Raw genomic sequence first — 22,500 nt, forward strand, 5'->3', positions numbered from 1 at the left:
GGGGTGAGGGTTGAATCTGTGTGTGCGCGTATCTATCTAAATATTCAGCCCTCATTCTTGACGGGTGGCGTACACTAGTTATATGAATAAAAATAGGAACGAGGATGATGTACATTTTAACACTTTTTTTAAAACTAAAAAAAAAAAACTTGAAATGGAAAATCCTCGATTCTTTTCTTTTCTGCAAGATTATCCGATAAACATATTTTAGATGTTTGCAAAGATGTTAAATCTAAGTACATCTTAATTGAAGTAAAACCATAAAGAGGTTTTCTTAAACTCAATCTCGAAGCCTTTATAATTTCTCTCTCTCTCTCTCTGCTTTAAGCCCTCATAAGTGCCTTTCTTCTTCAGCTTGCAGTAACGAACAACATTATTCTCGTCGTCTTTTTCTTTGCTCCGGTCGGATCCCCTTACTCGCGCATGTCAGGCCGATTAGGTAACACATTTGAAAAACCTCACCTTACCTCAGTCATCCTACTCTTCCTCCTCCTCCTTCTTCCTCGTACTCCTCTAAAATCCACCCACCTCTCTCTCCCTCTCTCTCTCTCTCTCTCTCTCTCTCTCTCTCTCTCTCTCTCTCTGACTGCCAAAACACGATCAAGATTAAGTTTTTTGCATTTTCCTTTCAACTCCCATTCTGGCAACAGCTACACTATAGTTGACGAATCTATTCTTCTCAATCTGATAAAGTTGGTGTTGTTGTCATTTGTCTTTTCAATGGAATTTTATCTTATTTCCCACAAGTTTCCCTGTTCTAATTTGCAAAACATTACATATTTCCTGTTTTACCAGTATTAGTAAGGGAAATGCAACGAATGAAGACGGACGATTCGGCGCAACGCTTGAGTGAAACAAAACATAGCACCTTACTATTTACGAACACCATTATTTCACCTTATGTTTACAGATGAAATAACTCGCAATTTCATGTACATTTTGCTACGCTTCTTTATCAATTACCTTCACATATATTTTCTCCCATTAAAATATTTCCACCCATCTTTCTCCTCTCTTCCCTATTATCATCTCTCCCTCATTATTAATCGCTTTTCATCCCTACCCACCTCCTTCTACCTCCCATCAACCTTCGTCGTCAATAAGTGCACAAATGTCTGAGATACTTTAGTGAGCAGCCTGTCATGGCTCCAACAATTTATAATGCAAAAATAGTCTACAGAAGTTTCCCCTCACAAAACTTTACCTGGCGAGGAGACCTCGTGTCACATAGCACCCACATCATTTAATGTAATTTTTATAGTAGTTTTTTATATCTGCTCTCCCACAATGGTGATGTTAGCAGGCGGGGAAGGGCGGTGAGTGACTCACAAGAATTAAAATTTATTCAAAGACTTTTACAAAGAAAAAAAAAGAACAAGATTTCACATACAGGAAGATTTAAAAGGGAATTTACATACCTTAAGGCTATGTTAAACGAGATTGGAGAATTTGGCTTAGTGATTTTGTTAGTCTCGGATATTGTCAAGGTTTTAAGGAGACTGGACTTCTGTTATTATGAGCCTTAACAGTCAAGTGGGGAATATTGATTAACTAATCTGTTTAACTGACGTGGCATCATCAAAGACCCGTTTAAACCAATGAACAAATAATCGAATAAAAGAAGCTATGGAGATAACCGAGAAAAATCTACTCTTATTTCGAAATTAATAGTAATGCGTGCTCATCCCCCCCCCCCCCCCCCCCGAAAAAAAGCACCCCCTCCCCCCATCAACTTATGGGTACGCAGCGTCGGCATATAGTGGCTGGCACTTCATGCATCTCTGATAGCAAGGGATTTGGTGATGACAATGGGTGGCCAGGATGTGTGTGGCTCTCTCTCTCTCTCTCTCTCTCTCTCTCTCTCTCTCTCTCTCTCTCTCTCTCTCTCTCTCTCTCCTCGGAACTATTAGATCATTGAGTATATATATTCTAATGAAAAATCTCTCTCCTTTTACACTATTAGTGAATCAGGCATATAAACGGTGTCTAAACTCAATTCTCTCTCTCTCTCTCTCTCTCTCTCTCTCTCTCTCTCTCTCTCTCTCTCTCTCTCTCTCTCTGAACTATTAGATCATCGGGTATATATGTTCTAATGAAAAATCTCTCTCCTTTTACACTATTAGTGAATCAGGTATATAAACGTTGTATAAAACTCAATTAACTAATTCTCTCTCTCTCTCTCTCTCTCTCTCTCTCTCTCTCTCATTGGAACTATCAGATCATTGGTTATATATATTCTAATGAAAAATCTCTCCTTTTACACTATTAGTGAATCAGGTATATAAACGTTGTATAGAACTCAACTAATCTCTCTCTCTCTCTCTCTCTCTCTCTCTCTCTCTCTCTCTCTCTTTCTCCTCTCTCTCTCTCTCTCTCTCTCTCTCTCTCTCTCTCTCTCTCTCATCGGAACTATTAGATCAGAGGGTATATATATTCTATTAAAGAATCTTTCTCTTTTTACACTATTAGTGACCTAGGATCAGGTATATAAACACTGTCTAATATTCAATTAGCTCTCTCTCTCTCTCTCTCTCTCTCTCTCTCTCTCTCTCCTCTCTCTCTCTCTCTCTCTCTCATCAAACTGACATCAGAACTCTGGCACAAAACATTTATTAGTGACAATGTTCCCATTTATCTATTTCTATTTACCGTGGATAGCAAAAACACATAATTAATTCTTTTCCTAAATTGCTAACATCTTTATCTGACACTTTGGAACATTTCTAACATCTAACTTTGACTTCGCTTACGCAGGAACTTATATATTTCGGTCTTGGGCCTCATTTTCCTTCTAACTTTTATCTCCTCTTCCTATTTCGTTCCCTTCCATTTTTCTTACGCACATTTCCCTCTTATTTCTCGTTCCCTCTCTCTTTCTTGCCTCCAATACTGATTAACCTCTTAACCCCCTTTATGAATAACATTCTTACCCCACGCTTCTAAATAACCCCATTAATGCCTTTCTAAATAACTCTTTACCCATGCTCAATAACCCATTACAACCTTACTACCCATCCTACTAAATAAACCCCTTACCCCTCCTATATAACCCTTTACTACCCCATTCTAAATAACCAAGACCCTCCTAAACAACCCATTGCAACCTCATTACCATCCTTTTAAATAACCTTTTACCCCTCCCAAATAACCCATTACAACCTCATTACCCATCCTCCTAAATAAATTCCATACCCCTCCTATATAACCCTTTACTACCCAATTCTAAATGATTCCATAAAAACCTCTTAAATAACCCATTACAACCTCATAACCCATCCTCCTAAATAACCCCCTTACCCCTCCTATATAATCCTTTACTACCCAATTCTAAATGACCCCATAAAACCCTCCTAAATAACCCAATACAACCTCATTACCCATCCTCCTAAACAACCCCCTAACCCTCCTATATAACTTTATACTACCCCATTCTGAATGATTCCATAAAAGCCTCTTAAATAACCCATTACAGCCTCATTACCCATCCTCCTAAATAACCCCCTTACCCCTCCTATATAACCTTTTACAACCCCATTCTAAGTCATTCCATAAAACCCTCCAAAATAACTCATTACAACCTCATTACCATTCTCTTAAATAACCCCCTTACCTCTCTTATATAGCCCTTTACTATCCCATTCTAAATGACACCACAAGACCCTCCTAAATAACCCATTACAACCTCATCACCCATCCTCCTAAATAACCCCATTACCCCTCCTATATAGCCCTTTACTATCCCATTCTCAATGACTCCAAAAGACCCTCCTAAATAACCCATTACAACCTCATCACCCATCCTCCTAAATAACCCCATTACCCCTCCTATATAGCCCTTTACTATCCCATTCTCAATGACTCCAAGAGACCCTCCTAAATAACCCATTACAACCTCAATACCTATCTTTCTAAATAATTTCCTTAGTAGTAGGTAGTAGGTTGGCCAGGGCACCAGCCACCCGTTGAGATACTGCCGCTAGAGAGTTATGGGGTCCTCTGACTGGTCAGTCAGTACTACATTGGGTCCTTCTCTCTGGTTACGGTTCACTTTCCCTTTGCCTACACATACACCGAATAGTCTGGCCTAAACTTTGCAGATTCTCACCTGTCCTCATACACCTAACAACACTGAGATTACCAAGCAATTCTTCTTAACCCAAGGGGTTAACTACTGCAATGTAATTGTTCAGTGGCTACTTTCCTCTTAAGGGTAGAAAAGACTCTGTAGCTATGGTAAGCAGCTCTTCTAAGAGAAGGACACTCCAAAATCAAACCATTGTTCTCTTGTCTTAAGCAGTGCCATAGCCTCTGTAGCATGATCTTCCACTGTCTTGGGTTAGAGTTCTCTTGCTTGAGGGTACACTCGGGTACACTGTTCTATCTAATTTTTCTTCCTCTTGTTTTGTTAGTTTTTTATAAAATTTGTATTGGAAATATTTATTTCAATGTTGTTACTGTACTTAAAATATTTTATTCTAATTGGTAATTACTTCTCTTATTTCCTTGTTTCCTTTCCTCACTGGGATATTTTCCCTGTTGGCGCCCCTGGGCTTATAGCATCCTGCTTTTCCAACTAGGGTTGTAGCTTAGCAAGTAATAATAATAATAATAATAATAATAATAATAATAATAATAATAATAATGCCCCTCCTACATAACCCTTTACTACCCCATTCTAAACTAGGAGGATTATCCTCCAAGATTCTAAATAACCCCTTGCCCCTCCTAAATACCCCATTACAACCTCATTACCCATCTTTCTAAATAAACCACCTACCCCTCCTATATAACCCTTTACTACCCCCATTCAAAATGACCCCATTAGACCCGTCTAAATAACCCCCTTAACCACTTTCACTCTCTCCCATTCCCTTCCCTCTATTTCTTGGGAGCTATAACTTTTATCTAAGAGCCCCCGTCCGGGGCAAAGTCCAGGGCAATCTGGACCACCACCACTATGAATTGGCCAAATCTGCTTGATCTTGACTGATCCTCCCCTTTTCAAACAGTTGTTTTACTCGATGTTTACATCAGCAGGAGCAATGGGCCGCAATCACTCAGGCAAACCGAGGCAAATTTCGTAGCCCACTTGCTCCCAGGCGCCAAAATGATTGCTATTCGTCAGCTTGTCGATGATACGTAAACAACTGGCGGAAATCATCTAGCATGTCGCGATTAGAAAATCTATAAACATCATTAACACTGAGAGAGAGAGAGAGAGAGAGAGAGAGAGAGAGAGAGAGAGAGAGAGAGAGAGAGAGAGAGAGAGATACGTCGATACGTAGTGATGATTACAGACTTGATGAGCCTCGCGCAACGACCACTCTTGGTACGAGAACTTTTAAGCACTGCGCTCCTAGATTGTATAATCAACTTCCGGCATCAGTTAAGTTGTGCTGAAAATATCTTTCAGTTCTAAAAGCTATTGAAAACCCATTTATTTTCACTCAGCTATAACACTGAGACAAATGCAATTAACCCTCTTTATATTACATAGACTTTTAAATTTTTAACAATAACATAAGTGATTTGGAAATCCCGTCTGAACGCTTAATAGCGAAAGCAGGGATACTTGATAAACCGTCAGACATAGACATAGACATAGACAGAGAGAGAGAGAGAGAGAGATTTTCCCAATTTCCCTTTAGGTATAAATAGTTCTGTGGCATTATATTTCATTGGTTTTATTTAATCGGTGATTGGTTATGACGTCACCCAATGTTTTTATTTACAAATAAAAATGTTTTATTGTGAACAGCAGCTAGATCTATCGTTATTGAAAGGATGGAGATTTACCAGACTCATGAGTTCTATATAACGCCTCCAGAGCTGAGATTATATATATATATATATATATATATATATATTATATATATATATATATATATATATCAAATCCTATTAATGAGAAATATGGTAGAAATTAAAACATATAAATAGATATTCAAATTTCACCTACTAAACCTATTTTTCTTAAAAACATTTAAATATCAAAAACAAATATATTCAGATTCAGATAAAATGTCTGATACATTTTTCTGAGCAAAACAAATCTCTCTGTTCTAAAACTGTTCATTCATAAAGTATATGTTGGATGGTTGCATTTAAATCTAAGTACAACAAGCATCTGGCAGCAATAATTTTGCCTGTTCTTGAGCTACAAATTAATTTGCTTTTTGCATGAAATACGTCCTGAAAGTAAATAATTTTGAAGAAGATACATTTAAAATATACTAATATTTCCCTTTTAAGTTTCGTATTATAGTATAATATCCTAACTGTTTCCATTTTAAACGTTTAAAGGCCGTTCATGAATGACAGAGACATGGGACAGTGACATCGCCCTAGCAAGCAGGGCAATGCCCTAGAGACCGACCATACATCATATGATCAGCGTCCAAGCCCCCTTTCCATCCAAGCTAGAACCAGGGAGGGACAGGCAATGGCTGCTGACGGACTCAGCAGATAGACCTATAGTTTCCCCCCAAACATTAGCTCACAAGGACGGTAAGGTTGCAGACACTAAAGGAACTAACGAGTCTGAGCTGGACTCGAACCCCCGTCTGGCGATCACCAGGCACAGACGTTACCAATCAGGCCACAATAACCTGGTGTTTTTTTTAGTCAAAAAAAAAAGGGAAAAAAAAAAGGAATTAATAATAAAAAAATTTTTGTCACATGATTATACACAGCGCGACTGAAAATTTTGCAACACCTGCGGGAGAAAATTCCAAAAATAAAATCATCCACTATTGAAAGAAAAGTAGGGCGCTGTTTCCTATGGGGAAACCTTAGTAGATGGGATTAGTGGCACACTCCACTCGTAAGCTCCTCTGTCGCATCAAATTGAAGCGCCTTTGTCATGACAGCGCATATGCCAGTAACGCTATGATATTTTAGACTGCCACGGGAGGTAAAAGTGCTCGTAGGCCTAAAGGCTGTCATACGAGACCTCAGTTTTTTTTTTGGGGGGAGAGCATTATTTTTTTCATTATCCTGCTGCCAATCTCTGCACTTTTAAACAATTTTATTCTAAATTAGTTGTCAAATATTTCCTCAGGTAAATATTCTTATAGGCCTAAAGGCGACGTCATAGGAAAACTTGTGTTTTTTTTATGTCTGGTGGTATTATACTTCCACATCTTGTCGTCATGCAGCGCACTTTCCTAAACTGTTGCAAAATTTAAATCGTGTATCAATGCCACTCATGCACCTGACAACGCAGATTACCAACAATTCTTCTTCACTCAAGGGGTTAACTATTGCACTGTATTTGTTAAGTGGCTATTTTCCGCTTGGTAAGGGTAGAAGAGACACTTTAGTAATGGTAAGCAGCTCTTCTAAGAGAAGGACACTCCAAAATCAAACCATTGTTCTCTAGTTTTGGGTAGTACCATAGCCTCTGTACCATGGTCTTCCACTGTCTTGGATTAGAGTTCTCTTGTTTGAGGGTACACTCGAGCACACTATTCTATATAATTTTTCTCTCTCCTGTTTTGTTAAAATTTTTATAGTTATATAGGAAATATCTATTTTAATGTTACTCTTCTTAAAATATTTTATTTTCTTTTTTAATTTCCTCACTAGGCTATTTTCCCTGATGGAGCCCCTGCGCTTATAGCATCCTACTTTTCCAACTAGGGTTGTAGCTTAGCAGGTAATAATAATAATAATAATAATAATAATAATAATAATAATAATATTGAGACTTAAATTATTTCACCAATATTCGCATATTTCTCTTAAAGATTGCAGGGGGCGTGATAGTGCAGAGGTGGTGGATGGCACTACACACAGGAACTGGCATCACAGTAAGGGTGTGACTGGGTACACTTCCTCAGAGAGACGTGCCAAGAATTCTTGTCTCCAGCTGTACATAAAATCTCCTAACCATGTATAATTATTATTATTATTATTATTATTATTATTATTTTTATTATTATAATTATTATTATTTTTATTATTATTATATTCATTATTATTACAAGCTAGCTACAACCCTAGTTGGAAAAGCAAGATGCTATAAATCCAAGGGCTCCAGCAGGGAAAAAAATAGCCCAGTGAGTAAAGGAAATAATGAAATAAATAAACTACAAGAGAAGTAATAAACAATCAAAATAAAACATTTCCAGAACTGAGAGGGAAGAGCTTATGAAAAAGCTATGGAATTTAAATTCCCTCTTACTAGGAACAGCATCTGAAACAAACCCTAAAATAACAGAGAAACAAATGCCGAAAACCTATTACTTTCAATTCCCAATTGGCTGGAATCCCCTCGGGCCAAGAAAGATCGTCATTAAACTAATCGTGCCAGTTGACTCCGACCTACCCAGCGCGTTCCATAGATTCCCCCAACTGCATCTTAACTATAATTGATCTCAGAGAGATACCTCCGGGATTGAAGGGATATTAACGAACACGGACTAAATCCCTTCACTCTCGCATTCAATTAACTCTCCTCGTCACCACCCACCCATATAAAACCAGCAGGTGTATAAGCGTCAGGTATTAATTGGGGAGGAAGCTCAGCCCAGTGCTTGGGACGGGCCGTTTCAACGGCTCCCCCGATCGTAAACTTCATTTTGGGGTTGACGTTAGGGTTTATAAACAAGTTACTACTGCTGGGTTCTCTTTTGGGGGTGGGCGCGGGCTGGGTTCCTTTTTGGAGGAGTGGGACGTTATAAGGAGGGGTGAAATGTTTAGTGGTCGTGAAAAACAGTGGTTTGTGAGAGAGAGAGAGATGAGAGGAGAGAGAGAGAGAGAGAGAGAGAGAGAGAGGGAGAGAGAGAGGGAGAGAGAGAGAGAGAGAGAGAGAGGGGGGTCTCAGATTTCGAAATGAAATTAATATTAATATTAAAAATCACTATTATCATTAACGTTCAAAGGTTCTAACTAACATTTTTTCCTCATAGAATGTTTCTTTTCATGCTTCGGGAGAGACAAATCATCCTTTCCTCATCAAATACCAATCCGTTTGATTACTGGATATAATTTTAAATGCATATGATTTATAACTGATGTAATAATCAGTTGTCAGAATGTATATAATTTACCATTAACGCTGCCATTCTCTCTCTCTCTCTCTCTCTCTCTCTCTCTCTCTCTCTCTCTCTCTCTCTCTCTCTCTGAGTAATCGCTTGTAAACCGTGTTTTCGGACAAAATTAATAACATTTATCCAATCAATTAACAGAGGTATAAAATTAAGTAATCAAACTGATCAGAAATAATAAAAAAGTAACCAAACAGAAATTAACATATCAAAACCGACATAACATAAAGATTAAGATCATAGAACGGAAATATACCTAAAATTAATCTTATTTATCAACAAGTAATGTGTCTACATAAACGTCATTTACTAACTTCAAACTTAAAAGTTTACGGTTATAATTCTTAATTCGAATTACTATTAATTTGAATCCATTTGTTTCAATAGATGTAAAATAATAATTCTTACTTTTCCTTATATTTATTAAGATTTTGAGAAAAAGGAGAACACTTAAAATGTATTAATTACCCATAAAAGGAAATATGGAATCAAAAGACAATACAAATAAAATATAAAACGTAGAAAAAGATTAGCGAGATATGATACGAAAAATAAATATAAATTTGATGAAACATTTACAAATAATAATAAAGGAACGATAAAAAGAAAAACCGCTCGTTAATATTTATCTACGAGACATCAAGAAATATAAAAAACCTGAAACTTAAAAGGTAAAACTTAATGTACCAAGACATCAAAGACTTAAGTGCCAAGTAAAACATTAATAAACACTAATTATCTCCGAGTCAAGACAGATGATATTAAGTGATTTGCAATAATAGAAACAAATGGATAAAATAAGGCAACGAAAAGATATACATAAATACTTCAATGCATTTGCAACAGTCGACTGGAGCAACCATTGAATTCATATGATAAATTTATATTTTCTATCATAATAAAGCGAATAAATATTGATATAACTTAATAATGATTCTACGGTATGCAAGAGGTTAGCACCAGTCATAAATATCTGTCACGTAGCATATGCAAATTATACAGAGAGAGAGAGAGAGAGAGAGAGAGAGAGAGAGAGAGAGAGAGAGAGAGAGAGAGAGAGAGAGAGAGAGAGAGGCAGCCAAATGAAATTCTGTTTCCGATCAAAAGGCTCATAACTATGAGGTAAAAGGGTTGAAAAATAAAGGTGACAAGATAAAAGATGGAAGTCTGGGTGACAGATTAATGGGTGAGGGCTTAGTTATTACACACGGGAAAGCAGATAAGAAGATACAAAGGAAAGAAAGATGAAATCAAAATTTAGTCTGGAGAGAGAGAGAGAGAGAGAGAGGAGAGAGAGAGAGAGAGAGAGAGAGGAGAGAGAGAGAGAGAGAGAGAGAGAGAAATATTGGAGAAGTTCGTCAAAGGATTAGACAAGAGAATACCTTGAAATCCAAACTAAACAAATAATCAGGATTCACTATTGTGAAAATAACACTTTTCACCTTATATTTTTGCCCATTTTCTTCGCGATGATCTTGCAAATTTTTCGCATAGAACTATACTCAAGTTTTTTTAATGAGGCGCATTTACACAGACTCGCAGCGGTGCCCTTTAAGGTCGGAAAAGTGTCCTGCTATCTGATTGGTTAGAATTATCCTGTCCAACCAATCAGCGATCAGGAAACTTTTCCGAGCTAAAAGGGCACCCCTGGGAGTCGGTGCCAATCTGTCTCACTAAAAAGAATTGACTATAGATAAACAACGTAAAGGCGAAAGACAAGATAAAAATTGGAAATGTAAACATTAGTTTTCCAACATCATCGGTGGTCTGTTCATCGTGACAATCTGATAGTTCAAAAAAACTTTCAAAAGGGGATCAAGAAAGAGAACACACGACAGACTATTTACGAAAGTTATTTTCTTTTAACAGAATAATTGACGGAAGAAAATAACCAAAGAAAGTAAAAGATATGCCAAAGAAAATAAGACACACAGGAGTATGAATATCGAAGAGGTAGATATAAGAATATGTTATGATTGTGAAGATGCGTAGAATTGATAAAAAAAAATTAACATTGGTGGATGGATGGATCAGTGTGTTTGAGAGGGTTTGAAGTGCCCTAAACCATAGAAATAAATAAATAAATAAAAATAAATAAATAATAATAATAATAATAATAATAATAATAATAATAATAATAATAATAATAACAAAAAAAAATTATAAAAAAGAATCTATGGGGATTACTAAGAAAGATCAGCTCTTCCGTAAATATTCCCTCCCAAAGATATAATTTTCTAGAATTCTTAATCCAAATCAGTCTATTAGATCTTTAACATGGGACATATACAGTAAAAAAGGGGCTGTTAACCGGCTATAAAATAAATTGCTACATCGATCCTCTTCAATAAACTTCTACTTTAGAGAATATAAAACTTTTAGCAATTCATTAATCTTATCAATCTTACTGCACAACTCTCTCTCTCTCTCTCTCTCTCTCTCTCTCTCTCTCTCTCTCTCTCCTCTCTCTCTCTCTCTCTCTCTGAGGGTGTGTCTTTTTATACTACTACAAAAATGAAATGAAAAACGTTACCGGAAGAAAATAAAGGTCTAATTGGCCGTTCATGCATTTTGCATTCTACACATCTGTCTTTACTTACACACACACGCACGCACGCACACAAACACACGCACACACATACATAAACACATTATAGACATTGTAATAAATTGAATTAATGATTCTATGCAAAAATATTAGGATTATTCGCCATTGAAAAGCAGCAAAAAAGCAAGATTGGCATTTCAAGTTGTAAACAATGTCCTTCGGGTAAAGATGTCAGCAATTAATTAGAAATTTACATCCAATTTGTACAAATTATCTAAAACAAGATAATCTTACCTATGGGTAACGACTTCCACATTAATGCTATAAAACACAAGACTAAAGATATTCATTATTGGTTAACAACTTTCACATTCGTCTTATATAACACTATATTGAGGACATTAATTCTCAGTTAAAAATTTTCACATTCGTCTTATATAACACTATATTGAGGTCATTAATTCTCAGTTAAAAACTTTCACATTCGTCTTATATAACACTACACTGAAGACATCCATTTTTTATTAACAGCTTTCATATTCGTCTAATATAACACTAAATTGAGGACATTCATTCTTATTTAACAACTTTCACATTCGTCTTATAAAACACTACACTGAAGACATTCATTGTTGGTTAACAACTTTCACATTCGTTTTATACAACACAACATTGAGGACATTAATTCTCCGTTAAAAACTTTCACATTCGTCTTATATAAGACTACATTGAGGACATTCATTCTTAGTTAACAGCTTTCATATTCGTCTTATATAAGACTACATTGAGGACATTCATTCTTAGTTAACAACTTTCACATTCGTCTTATATAGCACTAAACTGAAGACATTCATTTTTTATTAACAAATTTCACATTCGTCTTATATAACACTACACTGAAGATATTCATTGTTGGGTAACAGCTTTCACATTCGTCTTATATAACACTACACTGAGGACATTCATTCTTAGTTAACAACTTTCACATTCTTCAAATACAGTGATGAGTTGGAATACGATATATTCAGTTTAGAGATATTGAAAATCGTCTTGAGTAGTAATGACATATTTTACATTTGGTTGAGAGAGAGAGAGAGAGAGAGAGAGAGAGAGAGAGAGAGAGAGAGAGAGAGAGAGAGAGAGAGAAATCCCTTCTTATATAAATTCCATATTCATCACGAGCTTCGAAAGCAAAAGACAATAATCATATGTTTACACCTCCACTATCTTTTCAAATGACAGTTATGATAAAACTCCTTTATTTTCACGTTTGTAAACAAAAACATGAAAAGGAATTTTTCTATCGTTCATTAATGCAAAGAGGAACATTATAATATTCAATAAATAATGATATTTTTCGCTATTTTTCGCATTCATTATTCATAGCAGTGGACATATAGACAAAAATTTCCTTGAATAACTAAATTCACATAATTCACAATAAAACAGCTTGTGATTTTCCTCTAGAATCCCAGACAATGATAATTTGTAAATCAGCCGGTACGAAATTAATCACCCACCTACTTACCACCTGAGGTAGATTGAAAACCAATGAGATTCGCTCATGGAAATATCTGGAAACGCAAATAAACCGTCCTCTTCTTTCATTGGGGGTATTAATAAATCTTGCCAGGACATAATTTTCACGCTCTCATAATTCCAAGTTAATGCATAAATCGCTCACGACGGCGTAAGCAGTAAGTCTTATCCGATCTTCACGTGAAAATCGTAAATCTCCGTCTTAGACGATCCACCCACACCACCCCTTAGTCTGTAACCTACCCCAACCTCCCTAGGTTTTATCCCACTGTTTGTAACTAATTTGTAAACTAGGTAGAAATCTGTTTGGTTTCCGGTAGTTCATTTCTTTATTTTTTCCTTGGCCATGTTTAATTTGCGATATATTTTGTAACATCAACCACCTGGAGAGTATTTTTTTCATATAAGAATTTTATCAATTTAAGAGTAGTTGCTTTAGTTTTATTTTAGTGAAACTAGCCTTTCTCATGACAGCCATTCATTATTTATGGCTAACAAGAACCATAAGTTTATTCTTTTCAAATATTTCTTTATTACAAAAAGTAGGAATTTTATATTGCCCCATGTAACTAATATGATACAAAGTTTCTGGTCGGGATTTATCTACTGCATATTAAAAGACTATACTAAAGTTTCCTCATTAAATTTGTGTTTTTAGATAATGCTGTTGTTTTTGAAGTTATCGATTGAAATCTTTTGATTCTTTCAAGTTATCGATTCTTCTGATGTGTTTAAGTTATCAATTAATTGAAATCTGATTTTTGAGGTTATCAGTTGAATTCTTCTTATTTCTGGAGTTATCCATTAAATTTATCTGATGTTTTTAAGTTTATCAATTGAATTATTTTGATTATTTTAGGTTATAGATTGAATCCTTTTGCTGTTTTTGAGGTTATTGATTGAATATTTTTTATGTTTTTGAAGCTATTGATTAAATTCTCCTGATGATTTTTGAAGTATATCAATTGAATTTTTTATATTTTTGAAGTTATCAATTGAATTTTTCTGACTTTTTAAGTTATCGATAAAATTCTTCTGATTTTTCAAGTTATCAGTTAAATTCCTCAGATTATTTTTTAAGTTATCAATTGAATTCTTCTGATGTCTTTTAGGTTATCCATTAAATTCCTCTGATTATTTTTGAAGTTATCAATTGAATTCTTCTGATGTTTTTCAGGTTATCCATTAAATTCCTCTGATTATTTTTGAAGTTATCAATTGAAGTCTTCTGATGTTTTTTAGGTTATCCATTAAATTCCTCTGATTATTTTTGAAGTTATCAATTGAATTCTTCTGATGTTTTTCAGGTTATCAGTTAAATCCTTTTGATGTTTTTTTAAGTTATTAATTGAATTCTTCTAATGTTTTTGAATTTAGCTGTTAAATTCTTCTGACGCGTTTTGCATTTATCGACTGAATTCTTCTGATGTCTTTGAAGTTAACGACTGAAATCTTCCAATGTTTTTGAGGATATCGAGTGAAGAATTTAATCGACAACTTAAAAATGTTATCGATTGAATTCTTCTGATATTTTTGAATTTATCGATTTAAATCACCTGAGGCTTTTTGAAGTCAGTGATTGAATATGCCGGATGCTTTTTGAAGCTATTGACTGAATTCTCCTGACGTCTTAAAGTTAACGATTGAATTCTTGAGTTGGTAAGATGCTTGCCTTTGGATGTGTTTCCTTGGCTAAGAAAACCATTTTGATTCTTTTTTTATTTTTTATTATATCCAATTTCCTTTTGAGAATCATTTCAGCCTTACAAGATTATTGATTTCGTTTTATTTTTTTCATATCTCCATTTTTAAATTTTCAACAGCTTCTTAAACTCTATGTCCCTTTTTCCTCAGTTGATTCGTGTGATTTGTCCCTCCCCCTCCCCGCCCCACACTAAGAAATATGTGCAACACGATATATACTTTCAAAGAGATTTTTCTATAAATTCAGCAAAGTCCTTTTTCTCCAGGGTGCATGACTAATCCTCTGAGATATGCTGTTAGCACTGCACTTCACACATCCAAAAGATGAACGTTTGTCAGGCTTAACCTTTAGGATAAGCATATTTTCTTCATTCTTTCCTTCGTGGAGAAATGTCAGATTTCCATAATCTGATTTAAGCAGTCGTTCAATCTCTCGCTACCTCTTACTTCGAGTCCATCAACCTCTCGTCACCTCGGCAATCACCTCTTGACGGAGGATGATCCGGGCAATTACCTTTCCTCAATCGCCAGGTAATCCGTGGAATGATGATTTACGCTATTTTTCATTGCCGACTTTCGCCCGGCAGAGACACCCGAAATGGCGCCGAAACGGCTGCGTTCGAAATAGTCGCTTGTTACTGTCTTATTCGATAGCCCGTTTCTCTTGCTCTGACTTGTACATTCTTCAGGGGGCTTACTACCTCATCCTCTAAATCCCCCCCCCCTCCCTCAAAAAAAAAAAAAAAAAAAAAAAAAAAAAAAGCAGGATGTTCTCTAGTAGCCAAACTTTTCAAAGGCGGTCACTACCCAAAATCTCGATTCGCTGGTAAATGACCTTGATGTTTCGAAATCTATACAAAAGCTGTTTTCGTAAGCAAGGGAAAAAGTCGCGCTACCTTCCATTATGATACGCTCTATTAATGACACTAGATAATAGCAGTAGGTAACCCTAAAATGAAATATTTGAGATTATTCCGTAATAGGAACCAGAACAGATACCTTTAAATGGAGCCACTAGAAAGTCGAAAATTTTGTCCAACATCTACCGGCCAAATATGTTCAACATGTTCCTCGAAGGGGGTTCGGGGCCGCTGGAGAGAAAGGAGGATGTGGAAGATTTAAAAGTTAGTTTTCCTTAATCCCAACTTTCATGTGACATATTTTAAGATTTTGATATAGCTCTCCTCCCTTGTATTGGAGAAGGTCGCCGGTAGGTCTCCGTCTGGTGCAGCGATAATGCTATTTGATAGAGCCGCTTCATGAAAGGACCCGAACGCGTAAATTAAGATTGAGTTTTTGTTCTTCTCTCCTTAAGCCTTCCAGATGGCCTGCTTGCGTCGACGGCGCCCTCTCGAAAGTGACATCGCCCAGTAAGGCGTTTACAACTCGATTCGAAATGATAGTATCGCACGACCAGTCGCCGCCGTCTTTGAAGACGCAAACATTTAATGGCATTCAAGGAGACCCAGTGGTCCGAATCTAATAATTGACGACATTCTTGTTTCTTGACCTTGTTTAGTTAACTGGCGCAACCTGAGTTTACTTTCCAAAAACCGATGGCGATTTGCTAATTTGGTTTATGTCTGAAGACGATGAAAGTAAGACAAATGACCGTGAAAGCACATATGCAAAGCAGCTCTATAGTCCATTTCTTTTAGCGATGCATATTTGCACCGACTCGCAGCGGTGCCCTTTTAGCTCGGAAAAGTTTCCGGATCGCTGATTGGTTGGATAAGATAATTCTAACCAATCAGCGATCAGGAAACATTTCAGAGCTAAAAGGGCACCGCCGCGAGTCGGTGCAAATATGCATCGCTAAAAGAAATGGACTATAGTTGAAAGAGTACTTTTCAATTTATGCATCTAACGAGATTCATGATTTTCTCAACCATTTCTTCGTTTTTCTTCTGACTGGTCCCTGGTTTCGTGGAAATAACCAATGGTAATAGTGGTGATTGGATAAGTGGTCTGATGTGGATATATGGATTCTGGTCATTTAAAAAATAAGATCCAGGGCAGTAAGCAGATTATTATGGATATCAAAAGATACAAATAAAAAAAAATCAGACCTTCTTGATAGTTCATTTACTATCCTTTTGTGTTTGCAAAGAGTTAAGCACTATTGATTTGCAATAACACCATTATTATGCTATCTCTCTCTCTCTCTCTCTCTCTCTCTCTCTCTCTCTCTCTCTCTCTCTCTCTCTCTCTCTCTCTCTCTCCATTATTTACTGAATCTGGAAATTGTAAAGAAAAATTACTAGAAAACTCTAAAGTTATCATTGCGAGAACATCCTCTGTTCATTATGGCTTCTTCATAAACAGTCCTTTATAAGATTTTATTTCTCCCTTTTTATTTCATACTGGATATCAGGAATAGATATGGCAGAGGTAAAGTTTGATTTTATGCTACTGATTCTTAAGAACGTCTTATTGCCTTTAAAGACACTATTAGTGACCTTCGGCTCTTGGGTAAACAGATGACATGATGAAATAAAACTTTTTTTTCCTTTTGTCTGACCATTCTTTAGAATTTTTATAAATTTCAATGTTCCTTGTAATGATGATAAAAATTTGAATTCTGTAACGTTCCACTAATATGTAAAATAATCATTAGTTTTTAATAGCAAGACCTTAAGTAATATAAGAAAAGCATCTGAAAAGCCAGTCGAAGTATGAATAAAATCCTTTATAGAGAAACAGACCTCGAAGAGAAGCGAAAGCCTTGACAACATATTAAACTACTGTAGCTAATTCAGAATTTATTAGTAGCCATTTTACGTAGCGATTCGCTCCGTGGTCAACATGCCAACTTCACCCTATTAAATGGACTTGTGAAAAAACCGAACACAAATAAATAATCATTGAAATAAACAAGAACGAGAAAGGAGTAGCGAGAAAAAGAGCAAGCTAAGGATAAATATGACATGAAATATAAGTGAAATTTCAACACACACACACACACACACACACACACACACATATATATATATATATATATATATATATATATATATATATATATATAGAACTACTGTAATAAGAAGGAATCACTTTATTATAGGGAAGAGATAGTTATACATGAGGAGGGGGATATCATGAAGGAAGGGGAGCCAGTGGATAGAGGAAAGAGAGAAAGGGGGGAGGGATGCTGTGGGTGTTATTGGACTTGTCAAAGGCGTTGTCTCTCCAGGTGCACCTGAAGAGGTAGATGAAGTCTGTCACCTTTAATAGTATATTATCTCAAGACTACGATGACAACAGCGATAGTCGAGACGTAGTTTACTACTAACAACAAGAGTAAAATTACATTTAACTAAAGGGGTTTGCCGAGGGTGGAGTAGGTAGGTGGGTAGGGATGGAGAAAGGGTACGTTAAACTTGCATTATCAAACACGTTGGTCTGATGGTGTCTGGAGAGAGAGAGAGAGAGAGAGAGAGAGAGAGAGAGAGAGAGAGAGAGAGAGAGAGAGAGAGAGAGAGAGATAGAAAGAGAGAGAGAAATCAGACAAAATAGTGCTCGAGTGTACCCTCAAGCAAGAGAACTTTATTCAATGACAGTGGAAGACCATGGTACAGATGCTATGGCACCACCCAAGAATAGAGAACATTGGTTTGAATTTAAAGTTGCTTACCATAGCTAAGGAGTGTCTTCTACCCTTACCAAAAGAAAAGTAGCCACTGAACCATTACAGTGCAGTAGTTACCCTTTGAGTGAAGAAGAATTGTATGCAAATCTCAATATTGTCAGGTGTATGAGAACATAGGAGAAAGTGGAAAGAATAGGCCAGACTATTCGGTGTATGTGTAGGCAAAAGAAAATAAGCCGTAACCACAGAGAGAGATCCAATCAAATACTGTCTGGCAAGTCAAAGGACTCAATAACTCTCTAGTGGTAGTATCAACGGGTAGCTGGTACCTTGGCCAACCTACTACCTTTGCTGATCATGGCGATACAAAAACCCTTTCACCAAATTAAGGTATCGGCACTTTTAATATATGTATGTATGTATGTATGTATTATATATATATATATATATATATATACATATATATATACATATATATATATATATATATACATATACATATACATATATACATATATATATATATATAGTATATATTATATATAGGCTATATATATATTATATACATATGCAAATTTATAGATATATATAGGCTATATATATTATATACATATGCAAATTTATATACATATATATATATATATATATATATATACCTGTATATTACATGTACACACACACACACACACACACACATATATATATATATATATATATATATATATATATATATATTTATACAAACCAAACACACATGTATATATATATACATATATTACACAAACACAAAAATACACACACACATTATATATATATATATATATATATATATATATATATATATATATATATATATATAGGTAGTGTGTCTGTGTGTTTATGCGTAAATTGACATGCAGGTAGGTTCAATATTCAGGCATGAAAATATTAATGATAATAAGATTATAGTAATCAATATCTTTACAACATTCTTTAAAATTCCTAATTTTGCTAAAAATTGTAATCAAAGACTACAGGTATTCACGGTATGAATGGCAAAATGTTCGTCCCGATATTGCATCAAGAAGCAAACGTGTGTTCATTATCAAGGATAACCAATTAACTGATATTGAAGGTCCAGAAATAAAAACCCCTTGTGTACACCTGGAACACATATTTATTATTATCATTATTATTATTATTATTATTATTATTATTATTACTATTATTATTATCATTATTATTATTATTATTATTATCATTATTATTATTATTATTACTAGCTAAGCTACAACCCTAGCTGGAAAAGCAAGATGCTAAAAGCCCAAGGGGTTCCAACCGGGAAAATAACCCAGTGAGGAAAGAAAACAAGGGTTTCCTTGCTTTACTACAAGAGAAGTAATGAACAATTAGAATGAGATGTTTTAAGATCAGTAACAACATTAAAATAGATCTTTCATATATAAACTACATAAGCTTCATAAAAGAGGAAGAGAGATAAGAGAGAATAGTGTGCTCGAGTGTACCCTCAAGCAAGAGAACTTTAACCCAAGACAGTGGAAGACCATGGTACAGAGGCTATGACACTACCCAAGACTAAGAGAATATGGAAAGTAGCAACTGAACAATTACAGTGCAGTAGTTAAAATAATACTATATAATATTATAATTATTATAGTTAACTTTAATTCACAATTAGAATAAAAATAAACAAAAATTTTCTAACTCAAACTATAATTTTGTTTACACTATGGACCACAAGTCAGTTTTGATAACCTATACCACTTAACAATTTAGTATTTCCAATTCAGCCTCCATAAGCATAAATTGCCTGCTGGTTTCAGCATCGAAACTATGAAATTTAAATCAGAAAGGCTGAAGAAAATCGATTAAATTACCATAAACTAAGTTCATTGAGAAGATGAATAGAATAACAATGAATTTCTACGAAATTACTTAGAGTCAGTAAACCTACCTTTCTAGACCATCTTGTGAGGCGAGGCAAGATAATTTAATAATGAAGTGTACACACACACACACACACACACACACACATATATATATATATATATATATATATATATATACACAATAATATACGAATATAAATTAAGAATATAAACTCATACTCTGTATATATACATATATATATGCATATATATATATACATATAAACATACTTATATGTATATATGTACCCATATTTCCATATATTCATATAAAATCATCATCTACTACGTCTATTACATATAAATAGAAACATACATATATGAATATATGTATATGCATATAAAAGTATATATATACTGTACACATACATACATATGAATATGTATATACATGCATAAATACAAATACATACATGTATTTGCATAAAACGTATATAAACTCATAACGTTAGTATTTCCCCCTCTAGCATTTCTGCATGCCACATTTATACTCAATTTTTAATAAACCTCCTTAATCTTGTGCCTTGGATATCTCTCCTGCCTACTTTCCCCTAACCCACTGTTATTTAAGCTCTCCTCCGTCATTAATTCACTTGCTAAAAGAGGGAGAGGGGCCCGGGGTGAGAGGGGAGTGAGAGGGGAATGGGAGAGAGGAATGATAAGTCTGAAACATATGCGTGGCACTTACATTACATCCGTTAAGGTTATGTAAGAAATTGATGCTGACGTCTTGGGATGGGGTTGGTTCCGGGGTGGAACTATACGTCTTAATTAAGCTCATAAGATTGAAAAAAAAAAATACTATAAAAAATGGCGAAGGAAAAGTTAGGAAGAATTATGGAGCACGGCTTTCTAATAAGAGTTACTGGTTATCTTCATTGTCGTTTTTTAACTTGCTACTATTTGAGGGTGTTTTTTTTTTTTTTTTTTTTTTTTCGTCGTAGTATTTTACACATGACTACACAGCGTGTGGATACGGACACAAACTTAGGTTATATCTGCTTAAATACACACATTTATGTATATTTTGTATTCTATATACAATGTTGAGCAGTCCCAAAAATATCCTTATGTTAGAAAAAACTCGCTCATAGAGTATTACTAAATTCGCAAACTAATTCTCATTTTTTTGCCAATTGAAAAACAAATCTAGCTTCAAATTTTCGTCTAGACTTTGTTCGTAAAATTGAAATTGTAAGATAACGTGCAAAAGTGCAGAACAGACTTTGCACTGCAACTTGTAACTCACAATAATTGCAAAATCATATATTCTCCACCTCACTTTTGTCAAGAGACTCGATTGCTAATCTTAAGTAGGTGTCATAATCTTGATACCGGGACGCTTTCACATCCAAATTACTTTTATGTATCACTTTGCTTTTAAAAATAATAATGATCTTAAGAAATCCCTTGACATTCTCGATAGAATAATATTCAAGAGGATCTTTTAACATTAGAGACTAAGATTAGAATTTGCATAACAAACATGACTTTGAATTTCCGTTGATTAAGTCCCACCTGCAAATTTTATCTTTGAAGATGATTTTCCTTCGTTTTGATTGGATAATTGGATTTTCTTATCCATTTACGTACCTTCTAGCACCAATTTTATTTATTCATCATATCACTGACGTGAAAGAACAAGTAGTTAATAACTAGTAAATATGTAACTTTAATTTGCACTACTTTTGGGGATTACCTTAGCTTTGTAAATACTATAACTTGGATAAAACAAATGCCGTGTCTGTTGATTAAATTGGGTATTAAAATCCACAATTATATGCCTTGTATATTTAAAAATAGGAGGAGCTTTCGTACTATTTTCAAAGTGCCTCTCAAGCTGAAATGCGGAAGCTTCTGTTATTTTTAAATATATAACGCATATATGTGTAAGTAATAATAAATTAGTCTGCAAATAACAAATATTGGAGAATTAAAAATACTTGGCAGTTTTAAAGACCCTCATCTGGCAGTGAGGGAAAAATATCATATAAGAAATACTAAAGCTCCATAAGAAAATGGGTTTTATATAAAAAAAGAATAAACGTGAGATGCTAAAACAATTTAATCCCTTTTTAATTCAGTATTGAATCCATGATAATTTTTTGCTTATATCGAGATTTCATCAACAAAGTGACATTT

This window comes from Palaemon carinicauda, chromosome 20, assembly GCF_036898095.1.
Source record: "Palaemon carinicauda isolate YSFRI2023 chromosome 20, ASM3689809v2, whole genome shotgun sequence".
In the NCBI taxonomy this organism is placed as follows: domain Eukaryota; kingdom Metazoa; phylum Arthropoda; class Malacostraca; order Decapoda; family Palaemonidae; genus Palaemon; species Palaemon carinicauda.